Consider the following 13,816-nt stretch of genomic DNA (forward strand, 5'->3'; position numbering starts at 1 on the left):
GATAGCATCCTTTTTTGTTGGAGTTCTTCAAAGGTTTGATGACAATTATTTTTTATATTGTATAGGAAAAAGAGTCTTCTGCAGCTATGTTTTCAGTGGATGATTTCTACAGTACTTTGCAAAACTGAAATTTTGGAATTCTAGCAATCTATCTACTTTCTTTCAGACTTTCAATGGGTCTTTCACACTGTTCATTCCCCCATCCCTGGAGTACACTCACACCTTACCTCTACTTTATAGAGCCCCTCGCTTCCTTTAAGAAATAGCTCAAGCACAATCTCTCAAACATAAAGCGTTCCCTGATCCTCCCAACTCTTAAATTACCTTATATTTAACAACTTCATATACATATTTTATTTGTTAACTTTTTATTGATTTTATATATTTTTGTCTTTATGCCATATTTGTCTCTTTCATTCAAATGTAAACTATGAAGGAGGAGTATTTCAAGCTTTTTCTTTGTATTCCTAGCACCTCGCTCAGTCTCTGGCACATATTAGGTGTTTAACATTTATTTGCTTTTTGATTGCTTCATTTATCCTGAGATGCCAAAGTGACTAAGAATGCTAGATAAATGAACGTGTTCTCTTTCCTTGACATCTTAAAATGCAAACTCTTCATTGAAAATGGGCAGATCTTTAATATCTCTCCTCTTGTAATCTTACCACCATTCAAGCACTTCTTCATTCACTTCTTCCTTAAATTCTTCTGTTACTCATCTTCCTCTGTGATAATTCTTGCAGGAACCATCATTGTATATTCCTGATTTCTTCGTAGAACCCTTACCAAGCTTCTGTTGGCAGGACCATGGTGTTTATATTTCCCCCCAACTTTCTTCCTAGAAAAAAAGAAGTTTCTTGAGGGCAGGCACTACCCTTAAAAAATATCCCACTTCTAACCGTGATGGGTATATAGTAGGTAATTAATAAATGTTTGTGGAATTAAATAATTTTAATGAGTGCTACACATCCATTGTTTCCTAAAACACCCATATTTGAAAGAGTCTTGAGGTAAGCATTGGCCAACATTCCAACATTTTCTCATGGGGAATAAGGTGACTATGGATGTAGTGTCAGATGGGTCCTTTATCTTCCCCTCTCTTTCTTTCCTCTCATGATTTTTTAAATTTTTTTCCCTGGAAAAATCCCTGTCCTCCTGGCAACTCCATTTGCTGCCATGGCTGCTCAGAATACATCATTGCAGACTTTTTTTTAAAATTTTTTTTACATATTGAGTGAAGAGAATGTGCAAGGCTTGGTTTGCAGTCACTTTTCATGCCAATGCTTTATTTTCTAGGTTTAATCTCTGGAATACGTTCTTTCTAACAAACCTTGGATTATACTGTACTTCATCTGGCATCTCTTCTCTTCAAGCCACTTCAAAACTATCCACTCTCATTAGTACTCTTTTCATCTCTGTTGCTTGGGTAAGTAGTAGAATCTCCATTATACTTATTGGCAAGAAGCAAAGGATATTCAAAGGCTGCTATTACTTGTGCTATGATTGGAAGTTTTTCTTGTACAGTTGAAAATGTGCTGGATTTGTCATTGGAGGGCTTGGGTTTGCATGTGTCCCTTAGATAAAACAATTACCTAAAGTTTCTTTTTCTGGGAAATCTGAGGATGCTATACATGGTGACATCTGAGGTCTCCACGGGAAACAGCTAAATGGCCCAGTGGATTGAGGACCAGACCTGGAGTCAGGAAGACCTGAGTTCAAATTTGGCCTCAGACACCCAATAGTTGGATGACCCTTGACAAGTTCCATAATCCTATGTGCCTCAGTTTCCTTATCTTTAAAATGAGCTGGAGGAAGATATGACACATCGCTCCAGGATCTTTGTCAAGAAAACTTCAAATGGGCCACCAAGAATCAGACATGACTGAAAAATGACTAAACAAGATTCCTACCAAATCTAAGTCTACCATCTTGTTTATCAGTAGAGGAATTTTATTCCTCTGCTTTTCTCTTAAGCACACCAATATTCTAAATGTTGAGACATGTTTGATTTTGTTAAGATAACAGGGAATTAGCATCCTCAGATTACCTGGTGTCTCCAGAGGTGGCTTTCCTCCTAGATGTTGTTCAGGGAACCCTGTTTATATGTTGCTGAAAAGGGCAAAGTTAACTTGTGTTATGACATCATGAAGCCCTGCTTCTCCTTTCACCAGAAATGTTATCTCTTGAATTTTTTAGTATGTGGTACCTTTGCAAATAACAGGAACTTAATGAGTGCTTTTTGGAAAGAGGGAGGGAGGGAGGGAATAAAGAGGGAAGAACACAGAGAAAGAAAGAGTAGATAAAGTGGGGAGAGGAGTTTGCTCTGATGGAGTGAAAGTGAGAAGGAGGAAAAGGAGAGAGAAGGGGAAATAAAGGAAGAAAGGAAAGGGAGAAAATGAATATATTTAAATAGGCTTCAAATTTCTGCATAAATCAATAGCACTGTGATATGACTTCTCCCCACACTTTCCTTAGCTTCTCCAAAAGACCATCCCTTTATTGTTGCTCCAAAGTCAGAATCCTGAGTTGTTAAGGCATGTAAGTGAGCCTGAGAATTGAGGGCAGTTCTATATTTCTCAGCTCTAGGACTGAGACTCCCCATCTGTTGGGGCAGGAGCAGAGCAGTTTTTCAAGGGGTTTAATTCCCTAAACTGTCTCCTGACTTTTCTTCCAGTTTCCAGAAACTAAATCTGCCACTCCATCTCATAAATCATGCACGGGAGGCCAAGCCATTGTTTCCTTCCTGACTGCTCATGAATTATGAGTGTTTGGGAATCTGGCACATAGGATTCAGTTAAGACACACACACACTCACACACACAAATGAACACACGCATATCCAGCTACAAACTTGAAATTGAACCAGATATAGCTGTAATTACTACCTTTCAGAATAATACAACAGATCTGACATCCTTACAAATTGAAGTCCAGTTTCAATTTATTTTACTTCTATCAAGTGAGAACTGAATCTGAGAAATTCTTAAAGATTCTTTTATATCTCCTCTGGAGGAAAGATGGGGAGGGAGAGAGAGAGAGAGAGAAAGAGAGAGAGAGAGAGAGAGAGAGAGAGAGAGAGAGAGAGAGAGAGAGAGAGAGAGAGAGAGAGAGAGAGACAGACAGACAGAGACAGACAGACAGATAGACAGACAGACAAACAGAGACAGAGAGAGAGACAGAGAGAGAGAGAGAGCGCATATGGAAAAGCTCCATCATTTTTGGACATATTCTTTTCTATAGTTAGCTTGCTCATTCAACCTGATTTCTCATTTTTGGTGTCTGTTTAATATTAAGGACATGAGTCTGGGACATGTCATCAGGACTCTTGATTATTTTGCTCATACCTTGTAGAGGCAAAAAGCAGCCTTGAATTTGAATTCATAGAAGCACAGCATCTGAGCAAGAAAAGGCTTAGGGGGATCTGCTAGTCTAATCCTATCATTTAACAGATAAGGAAACTGAGGCTCAGAAGCCTAGTTTTAGGTTAAATAGGGAGGGTGTATCAGAGCTGAGATTTGAACTTAAGTCTTCCCTTCAGAGCTAGTATTCCAGTAGAGGAAGAAGTTCTCATAGTGACGGATGCCTTGACTTTGGCCAAGTCACCAGATCCCTCAAATTCCCATTTTATTTTTAATATGTAAAATACAGGTAATGAAATGTAATGAAAGGTATTGAAATGAAATTGAAAAATGAAAGGTAATGAAAACATAAAGTTTGAAGAGTGTTTTGTAAACTTTAAAGCACTTTTCAAATCTGAGATATTTTTGAGCTATGGTTCAGAGAATATCCTTATTGAGGTTAAATCAAAATGTGAAAAACTTTCTATAGTTAATAAAATGTTAGGAAATGTTATTATTTGACATCTTATCATCACAATGAACTAAAATATACTCAAAACCTCTTAGCATTAGAATCAAAAGAAAATTTACAAAGTATATTACTAACATCTCAGATACTTGATTTTACATTTAAATTTCTGCTTATTATTTTCATCGATGTCCAAACTATGAGTAAATGCTTGGAAAAATTCACCTATTAGCCTTGACTTAAAATAGAGTATTTCATTTCTAGCAATTATGCCACTCGGGGTTAGGGTTCAAAAATGTTCAAGAATACAAATGCAAGAATGTTCAAGAATTCACCTTAGAGAATCATCTATTCTAAGATAAATTTGAGATTCTGGTTGTTTTGCAAATAATTAGTTGATGAAGAGATGCTATCTTGTGCCAATGATCAGGACCTTTTGAATGTAAATAAATTTAGAAAAATATGTTACGTATATTTCTATTTCTATATGCATATATATACATGTATATGGATACATATAAAATACATTCAGATATTCACACACAATGAAACAATTTTTATTTACATTTTCTCTTGTCATTCAGTCCTTTTTGAAATTCAGGACTCTGAAGTTTCCATGAAGGTAAGTCCTTTATTGAACCCAGGACAACCCACCTCCTTGAGTGTTGACAAAGCTGGGCAGTTCCCAGGAGAAAGTTAGCTGACAAAATGTTTTATAATTAAATAATTGGAGTAAGACTGGCATTTTAGCAATGGACAATACCAATCTGCACATCTGATATTCACTGCTCATATGTTCTCAACTGGTGAATGCCTAATTTTAAATAACACATTTGTGTGACCTTTTAAGAAAATTACCGATGTCTTTGTTTAGAGCACATAGGGCATGGATTTTGCCAAGCTTTCCCCACTAAATGGAGTCTATTACTTCCATATCATCACTATGTTGTCAGAGAGTGGCACTTCATTAAGATAATGTGACCTTTAGAATAGTCTTCCAACCTTTTACTGGGTCTTTGATAGCATGAATTTGTGTGTTCATTCCTAAAGCTTTTTGATAACTTAGAAATGAGAGTAATTGAAAGCTACATTTTGTTATTTTCCTACATTGAGGTAGGTTTTTTTTTAATTTAGAAAAAATGGAAAAAATATCAGTAGAAAGTATTTATCCAGACCATAAATTACTTTTGTGCCCAGCTTGAAAAGGTTTTGCCAGCATTAAAGTCAAATCAGTAAATTTGTTCTCCTGAAGGTAGAATGGAAATAAGGGGAGAAATTTCTACCTCAAAAAAATTGAAACCTATTTTTTGTGTGCTAAAATGATAATATTTAAGTCAGATCAAAATACTTGGGCATCATAGAACCTTTCTTCAAATTCTGGTTCTGCTATTGTGTGACTTTATACATTCCTTGGCCTCGGTTTCCTTATCTGTAAATATGGAATAAGCAGTGAGGTTCCTTCTAGTCTTCTATCTATAATTGTATATGATCCTAAGCTACCTTTGTAAGGGAACTACACGAGATCCCAAATACCTTAATTTTTGTCATTTGCAATAGGGAGAATGAATTTACAAATAAATTTATTATGGGCATATTGGGTATATCAATGTCTTAAAGAAATTTCATAGGACCAAAGGATCATAGATTTTGGGTTGGAAATGAGAGGATTTTAGTAATTCAATAGAGGGATGATAGTCTGGAGTTTTATTACTCACAGCCAAATTTTTCATTTGATCAACTGAAATTTTATTCTCATTGCCTGTTGCCACATATTTCATTTTTTACAAAGAAGAAAAGATGATCTGGTAATTTTTAGTGATACTTTCTTGGGAAACATCTCTGTTTTTTGCTATGTGTGTGATCTTGAATAAATGATTTTTCTTTTAGGTCTCAATTTCCTCACTGGTGAAATGAGGGGTCTGATTAAATTACCCTCTAACTCTAGATCTATGATCTAGCCCATGGTGCTGCCAAATTGTAGCACTCCAGTTTAAAGCCCTCACCTCCCCTTAACCTACTTCTGGCTCTGAGCTCCCAGTCCTTTGAAGTGATTAACCTGCTATGGGATGACCAGGTATCTAATGTAGTAGGAGGGAGAGTCTGGGGTGTATATTATCTAACTTTCCATTTGCTCTGGTCCAGTGCATTGCAAGTCCTTAATAAATTTCTGTGCAGTTCTAATGTTGAACCTTCCGTCCAACAAGTTGGTGATTTCTACCCAGCCCTAGTTATCTATGATCATTTGACTATAGAATTCCAGTCAAACATGTGGAATTAACTGAAGACACTTTGCGATGGTATTGTCAGATACTGCTCCATCCCTTTGAAGTATTGTGAAGGCAAATCTTGGCTGCTGATTTCAGCGGACCACCTTGTTTCTGACCTGAGATAATTGGAGGCTAGTTGAATATTTGAAGAGGAAGATCACAGGGAAAAAAGAGGAGGGATGTCACCATTCTCAGTTATGTTTAGCATTGGCTGCCTTTGTCCTTGGCTGGCTTCAGAGAGAGTAGATGTGACTTTAAATATGTCTTCCTTTCCTTTCCTAAAGACAAGTTATTATTCTTTTAAAAATAACAGCCTGTTTTGGACAGCTTTCTTCCTCTAGCCTACATCTATTAGAAAGAACAGAAAGCAAGGGGATAAATTCCAAAGATGGCAGAGGTTGAGTGATGCATTTGGCTCTGTGTTCATTATCATCTTTGCAAAAGTGCTTGGAGGTATTTACCCCAGGCTTTAATTTATATTCTAAATGATGCCATTCATTCCAAATTCCAAAGTTCTCTACAAAACTCATTCAACAAGCAATGATTAAACCATTACTACATGCCAAGTACCATCCTAAGTGCTAGGATATGACCAGCAAAATTGATTCCTGTCTTCAAGGAGCTTGCATTCTAATGGTGAAGACTTTGTACAAACAATCAGTTTATCTGTCTATATTTATATACAGTTAGGTATAGATATAGATATGTACAGTGTGCATATATATATTTTTTTCTATTTATATGGGCAAAAAATCCAATTGGTTTATGTATATATTGTTAGGTAGAGCATATGTATATGTAGCAAACACATCAAGAAGGAGGGCACCCTAGGTATAAGGGACAACCAGTACAATGTCATTTAGTAGGAAGATGGAGTGTCATATGCAAGTGAGAGCCGAAACCCTAGTGTCACCGGATTGTAGACTAGAATAAAATGTATGAAGATTAAAAAGGTAGGGAATGGCCATTTTATAAGTGGATCTAAGAGCTAAATGGACATTTTTCATCCTGAATTTAATGGGAATCTACTGGAATTTATTTATTGGGTGGGAGCAACGGCATAGGTAGACCTCTGCTTTAGTAGAATTCCTTTTTCAGCTAATGGATGATAGACTGGAATGGGGAGAGACTTGAATCAGGGATAACAACTAGAGTCTTCCCTGTAACTCATAATGAAATAGAAAATACTAGAGCTTCTTACAGCCCCAAATTAAACAGCCTCTCCATGGAACTTCTTACAGCTCAGATGGACCCAATAAAAGCTGGACAACTCCCTGTAGTTCTCTGACTTCCTTCCCTCCACTTAGCCTGTTGACAATTTATAACCCCTGCACCATCTGGGGAACAGGCTGTTGGCCGCCAAGTAGACTCATTAACATTCCCCTCTAGGAACTCTTGCTGCTTAATTAGCCTGTCTGTAGGATCCAGGAGGCGAAGCCTTAGGTGGCTGAGTACCAAATCCTGGGTTCCCTTGTCTTCCCAAGTCAAGGTCATCCAGGATGCTGCCAAGACCTGATATGAGACACAGCCCTCACCGTTCCTGGATGTGGAAGAAAACTCGAGAGCTTCAGGTGTAGGAGACACTGTCCAAGTTAAGCTAGAGGCACAAGACAATCGCCTGCACTCCTACGAGTGACTGCTGGGTTTTTTGTGACATCCTTGTAACCCCCGAGGCCATCAGGCCTTGTCTACAGTCCAACCTTCTTGTCACAGCTAGTCGATAGCATTTGTAGTACACTATCCAAGCCCAATTCTGAACTCGCTACATATGCAATAATTAAATGCACCAGATTAATTAAATCCTCCAAGAGCATATTGTGCAAAGTATTAGTATTCCAGACATATTGATTTCAGGAGAACTTTTTCAACTAGAAAATCAGAGAAGCACCATGGTGAGAGATGCCTCATCAATTTAGAGTCAAGGATATCATTCAGTGAATGGCTTTAAACTCATGGTATACTTCTAGAAATCGGTAGGGAGTCCCTCTACGAAGGATGGATACTGGGTATTTTCCCAAGGATAGAATAAGAGGTAATAAGGGTCATTGAAAGCATGTGATAAGTGAGGTAGATATATAAATGGATTGCTTGATTAAAATCCATTAACCCATAAATGAGGGCATCCATGTCTTCAGGAATCAGATTTAAGGCAGGTGGCAGGACAGAGTGAATAGAATTCTGAGGCTATAAGTCAGGATAAACTGGGTTCAGATATGTCCTTTGATCCCTACTTACTACATGATTCTAAGCAAGTCACTTCACTTGTCTGAGTCTCTGTTTCCTCAACAGTTAAATGGAGCTATTATCTATCTCTGGTTTTTGTGAGGCTGAAATGATTAAAACTTTGAAAAATAATCTATAAACTATAAATTACTATGACCCATTGCTATTGTTATTATTCATATTTTCATCTGTGTTTTAGCTTGTAAAGTCTTTCTTTAAACCCTTACTTTCTGTAGAAGAACAGTAGGAGCTAGGCAATAGGGGTTAAGGGATTTGCCCAGGATCACACAGCTAGGAAAGTGTGTGAGGAAAGACTTGAAGTTAAGACCTCCTGGGTCCCTGCTTGGCTCTCTATCCAATGAGCCACCTAGCTGCCCCTTCACCTGATAAAGTCTTCATGGCAAATATGATACAGCTACAAAATGGAAAAACCACGATTTCATTGGCATGGAGAGAAAATACTTTCCACAAATGCAGATTGGTAACTGCTTCACAACTTATACTTGGACAGAATTACCTGAGAGCATGAACTGTTCAGTAAGTCAAGCAGCCAGTATGGGTTAGAAGCAGAGCTTGACCCTGCTGCTCCAGGGCCATCTCCATACTCACTATACCTCAATACCTTTTCAAAATGTAAATAATATATATGTATATATATAAAATTTCAAAGTTTATATCATCTTTGTCTGACAAAATAAAAAAAAATAAGTCCAGGAATGGACAGGGTGAATTTCTTTAGGACCAAAAGCAGGATGGGGATATTTGAGAATAGGACTATAAAAATTCAAAATGGGAGATGAGTTGACTGGCCAGTGGTAGTGGGAAGTCATACTGGGACACAATCAGACTATGAGTTAATAAATATTAGCCTTAATTTTTAAAATCAGTTTTTCTGCTATAATATCCATAAAACAATGAAACCAAAAGGAACTATGAAGCAACTACCTATTAAATTTAACCATTATTGGTGCACTGTGCCAAGATTGGGAATCCAAATTTGAAAAGAGATGAGCTATTTGAAAAGAGAACAGAGGAGGTCAATAATAGCAATTATAATGATAGAAAATATTGCCATGAACAAAGCTAAAATGCCTGGGAATTACTTAGCTCAGGAGTGGAAAAGACTAATGGTATAATTCAATAATGATCTTCAGCACTAAGATGGGTTGTTAGAAGTAAGCCAATCAGGTCAGTGGGGCTCCAACTCCACTGAGGATTTGATAAAAGGAAATCAATGTAAACAGAAATGGGGAGATTGTAAGTTACATACCATGAAGAACCTTCTAGACTATCATGAGTATTATTGAGCCATGGAAACAGTCTCAGGGGGATATTTGTGGAATATTTTTAAACAAAGAAACTCAAGCAATGGCATTTACCCTGGAAATGTGGTAATCAGAGAATTTAATCTTTTATAGAAATTCCTACAAATCACAGTAAGATAAAGTCCAGGGAAAACCACATAATTTGGATAATGATTAAATGAACCCTAAGTAAATCACAATTAAGGAAGAGGACTAAAAACTGTATACAGACTTTTAGTCTCTACCAACTCCAGATACATCTCTAATATTTCACATTTCTACTTCTTCCCTTCATCAACCTGGAAAACATTTTGATAAAAGAAAAAAAATGAGGACCCACAAAATTGAACCAGCCAGACTAGATAACAGATATTAAGAGTCAAGATGGATGGGGCTGTTAGGTGGTTCAGTGGATAAAGATCCAGTACTAGAGATGTGAGATCCTGGGTTCAGAACTGGCTTCAGAGTTCAGAGACTTCCTAGGTATGTGACTGAGTAAGTCACTTAACTCCCTTTGCTTAGTTTTTATTGTTCTGTCTTAGAACCAATACTTAGTATTGATTTTAAGAGAGAAGGTAAAAATTTTACAACATAAACAAACAAAATATTCAAAGTGGTAGGATACTTGACTACAAAGAAAACATCCTATGGCATAATTCCATTCAACAACTGATTACTTGGTACTGTGTTAGATACCACCAGTTCAAAGACAAACACAAAACCAGTTCCTACCCTTCAGGAGCTTACATTCTATTAGGGGATGCAACATGTAAACAGATAAGTAAATAGAGATGATGACTTATGAGGGGAGAGAATAGACAGCACACTACATCAGGTGAGCTGAGAAGGCACAAAATATTCTGGATACTAATAGCTATGGAGCAAAGGGATGGAGGTCAGAGATGTAATTTGCCATTCAGGAAAGAACAAGTCAGTCAATTTGGCTTTAATGTAAAGTGTAAAAAGGGAAGTAATGGGAAACAGATGGAAAAATAGAATGGAGCCAGATCATGAAGGCTTTTGAATGCCAACCAATGAAGGTTTCATTTTTTTTCCCCTAGAGGTAATAATTACTGAAGATTTTCAAGCAAGGGAGTAACAGTCTTAGGGTTTAGGAAGATTATTTTGCAGCTGATTAGAAGTTAGACAGGAAAGAAGGGGAGAGTAGAAACATTTATTATATATATGTATATATGTACATATATATGTTTGATGTTCTTGAGAGTACAGAGAAGAAGGGAACAGATTCAAGAAATGTTGTGGAAGGAGAATGAAAAAGATTTAGCAACTGAATAGACAATAAGTGAAGAGTAGTTGATCCACTGAATTTGATAGAACTATGAATAACTGTTTTGGCTAGAAGATTGAAGCTTTCTGGGGTTGGTCCATAGGAAAGGTCAGGGGATACCACAGATATTGTACTTTGGCAGCACATTTATTGCTGTGATTAATTACCTCAGTTCAAGATGTCCAAAGTAGGTCTTTCTCTCTCACAAACACAGGACAGGATGTAACTTTGGCCCTGAATCTTTTACCCTTTCAGACAACTCTTTTTTAAATCCATTTCCAAAGCAAACAAGCCCCTGATCTCATCTTTCTATTCACTTTCTTGGGTTGCCCCTCTACCTAAAAGCCCTCAGCATCATTTGCTGCCCAAGAGTTGCATGGTATTATCCCATTTAAATTGCTATTCATTGAATCCAGATCTTATTCTTAGTTTCTTCTGTTTAGAATCTTCATGTATAGACTCTGTCTAGATTTATATTTTCTTCCTCTACATTAAATATTGAGAAAGGCAAGGTCCTATCTCTCTATCTGTCTGCCTATACAGCCATCTATCCATGTATCCATCTATCTGTCTGTCTATCTATCTACACATCTCTCTATGCAGACATAGAGATAGATGGATAGAAGGATAGAAGGATGGATGGATGGATGGATGGATGGATGGATGGATGGATGGATGGATGGATGGATAGATGGATAAATGGATGGATAGACAGATGGATGGATAGATGGATAGACATATGGTAATTAAAAGAGAGAACAGTGAAGAGAGTGATGCTTGAGGTATCTGAAAAATAAATCACCAACTTTTTAGAATATAGAAGTTTCAAAGGGATACGTTACTTTTCTTAGCAACGAGAACCATGTCTAAGCAGAAAAGGATGCTACTCAAGGTATTGAATTCTTTCTTGCTAGCGTTCTCTGAGCAAAAGTTGCATTATCACCTGTTGGGTGTGTTGTGAAGGAGAATCTTGTTGTGGAACTGGCTGAAGTTGGTGACTACTGAGGTTCTTTGTCAACTCTAAAATCTCATGATTTCTTTGCTTTGAAATTCATTTCACTGTGGCCTTACTGATGCTGGGGATAATATTGCCGGTAACTATCCAGAAAAGAGAAGTGCTCTGTGCTGTTTTGGTAATCTTCCATGCTTTGTCCCCGCTGGCCTCCCTATCACGTAACGATCCTGACAACATTATTGATAGCACTCGAAGCTCAAGGTCATGAGCCTTGGTGTTTTGTTCATGGTATGGTAATCTTGTTTCAGGAGATTGCCGGCTCAGCTAGTTCTTAGCTAGATGCTGGGAAGATAAATTTGAACTTGCCTTGTGACACCACTTAACGTGTAATAATGATTGTTATCAATGTCTCTCCATCCTATTTTGAGGGCAGGGAGTTTGGCTGTGAGGGTGCTGGTGTGTTTTTCCACTGTGAATGGCATTTAAAATGTCCTGCTATTTTTCCCAAAGTAGTAGCTAGGGATTACTACTATCAAGAAACTATAAATGCATTTTTATTATTTAGGGCAAGAAAATACAAGTGAGACATTTCTCTCCAGCAAAAAAGCTGCCAAATTCATCATTTGATCTCAAGAGTCTTCTCTTAAACAGCCATTTGGATTGGCCTATATTGGCTAGCACCATTTGACTAGTCTTAAGAAACTTGTGTAATTTGCCCAAAACTTCTGTACCTTTAAACTATGGATTTTTTAAAAACCTTTCTGAAAGAAAGCATTTTTGCTGATCCTCTCATTACAACTACTTTTCTTACATGAGAGTTCAGTAGGAAACTTCTATCACCTTTATTTGTTGGAGTCTTTTTAAAAATTGTTATATGCTATTTAAAAAAAGTCAAGAAATGAAAGTGGCTTATATTGATAGAGCATCTTTTGCAAGATGACTTACATGCATAATTTAATTTGATCCTCACAATTCCCCTTTGAGAAAGGTGCTATTATTTTAATTTTACTGAATAGGAAACTGAGGCATACAATGATAACTTGACTTGCCCAGGATCCCTCAGCTAGCTATCTCAGGTGGGATTTGAATTCAGTTTTTCCTTACAATAAATCTAATAGGTTATCCATTAAACTGTGCAGTTTCTCGGTGAATCAAAAGAAAGGGAAAATGTGAAAATCTGAATTTGTTACCATTATTATTATTGCTGTTTTATTTCCAATAATGGAATAGAATGGACTTGAGCTGGGAAGGCGAACCAGTTTGCTTCTATAACAATTAGTCCTTAGGATTTACAATAACTACTGAGCATGCAGTATGGTTCAGTAGAGACATGGCTGTTCTTATTGTTAGGAAGAGCTAGGGACAAAGCCTGCCTTTGACAAAAACTACATGCCTGACAGTTGTTAAGTTATAACTGTTCAGTGTTGCAGGTGACTCTGTAGTCTCTAAATTTACAAGTGAGTTATTGGTCTATATCAGAAGAGGGAATTTCCATTCTGGGGCTTTCCTGACAATGATTAAATCCCAAGATCCAAAGCCAAGATTTCCCTTAAGACTAGGCTTTTTAAATAGACGTAGTAATGAACTGTTTAAAATGTTTAAAAGCAATATTATGAAACAGAAGAAGTCAGGATTAGGAGTCAAAGAACATGATCTACTTATCAGTACCTATCCAGTTGGGTAAAAAGACATGAATGCTATTATTACCATCATCCTCATCCACATCATCATTATTTTGTTGTGGGACTTTAGCCAAGTTTCTTTTCTTCTCTGAACCTCAGGTGACCTCAGTTTCTCATCTATTAAATGAAAGATCTGGAGGAGAGGCTCTCAAAGACTACTTCCAACTCTCAACCTATGATCCTATGAGGCACCTCATAAAAATGACATCTCTTGGAATACTTTCCCCAGGATGTCTTGGCATACTGATAAAGGGTCACAATCCATTTAGAGTTCTCCTTCCTATTGCTTG

General features: G+C 37.1%; 1 protein-coding gene across 7 annotated transcripts in view; it reads left to right on the forward strand.

The window, feature by feature from the left end:
• Positions 1–13,816, forward strand: part of NAALADL2 (N-acetylated alpha-linked acidic dipeptidase like 2) — a 1,419,153-nt gene that overhangs the window by 630,850 nt on the left and 774,487 nt on the right. For 5 of the 7 annotated variants that reach the window (XM_016424651.2, XM_016424653.2, XM_016424650.2 and 2 more), the window contains one exon: positions 1,297–1,426. The exons of the other annotated variants lie outside the window; for them this stretch is intronic. The gene's annotated coding sequence lies outside the window, so the exon portion shown is untranslated. The remainder of the gene's footprint in view (positions 1–1,296; positions 1,427–13,816) is intronic. 7 annotated transcript variants of the gene reach the window in all.

Source organism: Monodelphis domestica, chromosome 8 (genome assembly GCF_027887165.1).
Source record: "Monodelphis domestica isolate mMonDom1 chromosome 8, mMonDom1.pri, whole genome shotgun sequence".
In the NCBI taxonomy this organism is placed as follows: domain Eukaryota; kingdom Metazoa; phylum Chordata; class Mammalia; order Didelphimorphia; family Didelphidae; genus Monodelphis; species Monodelphis domestica.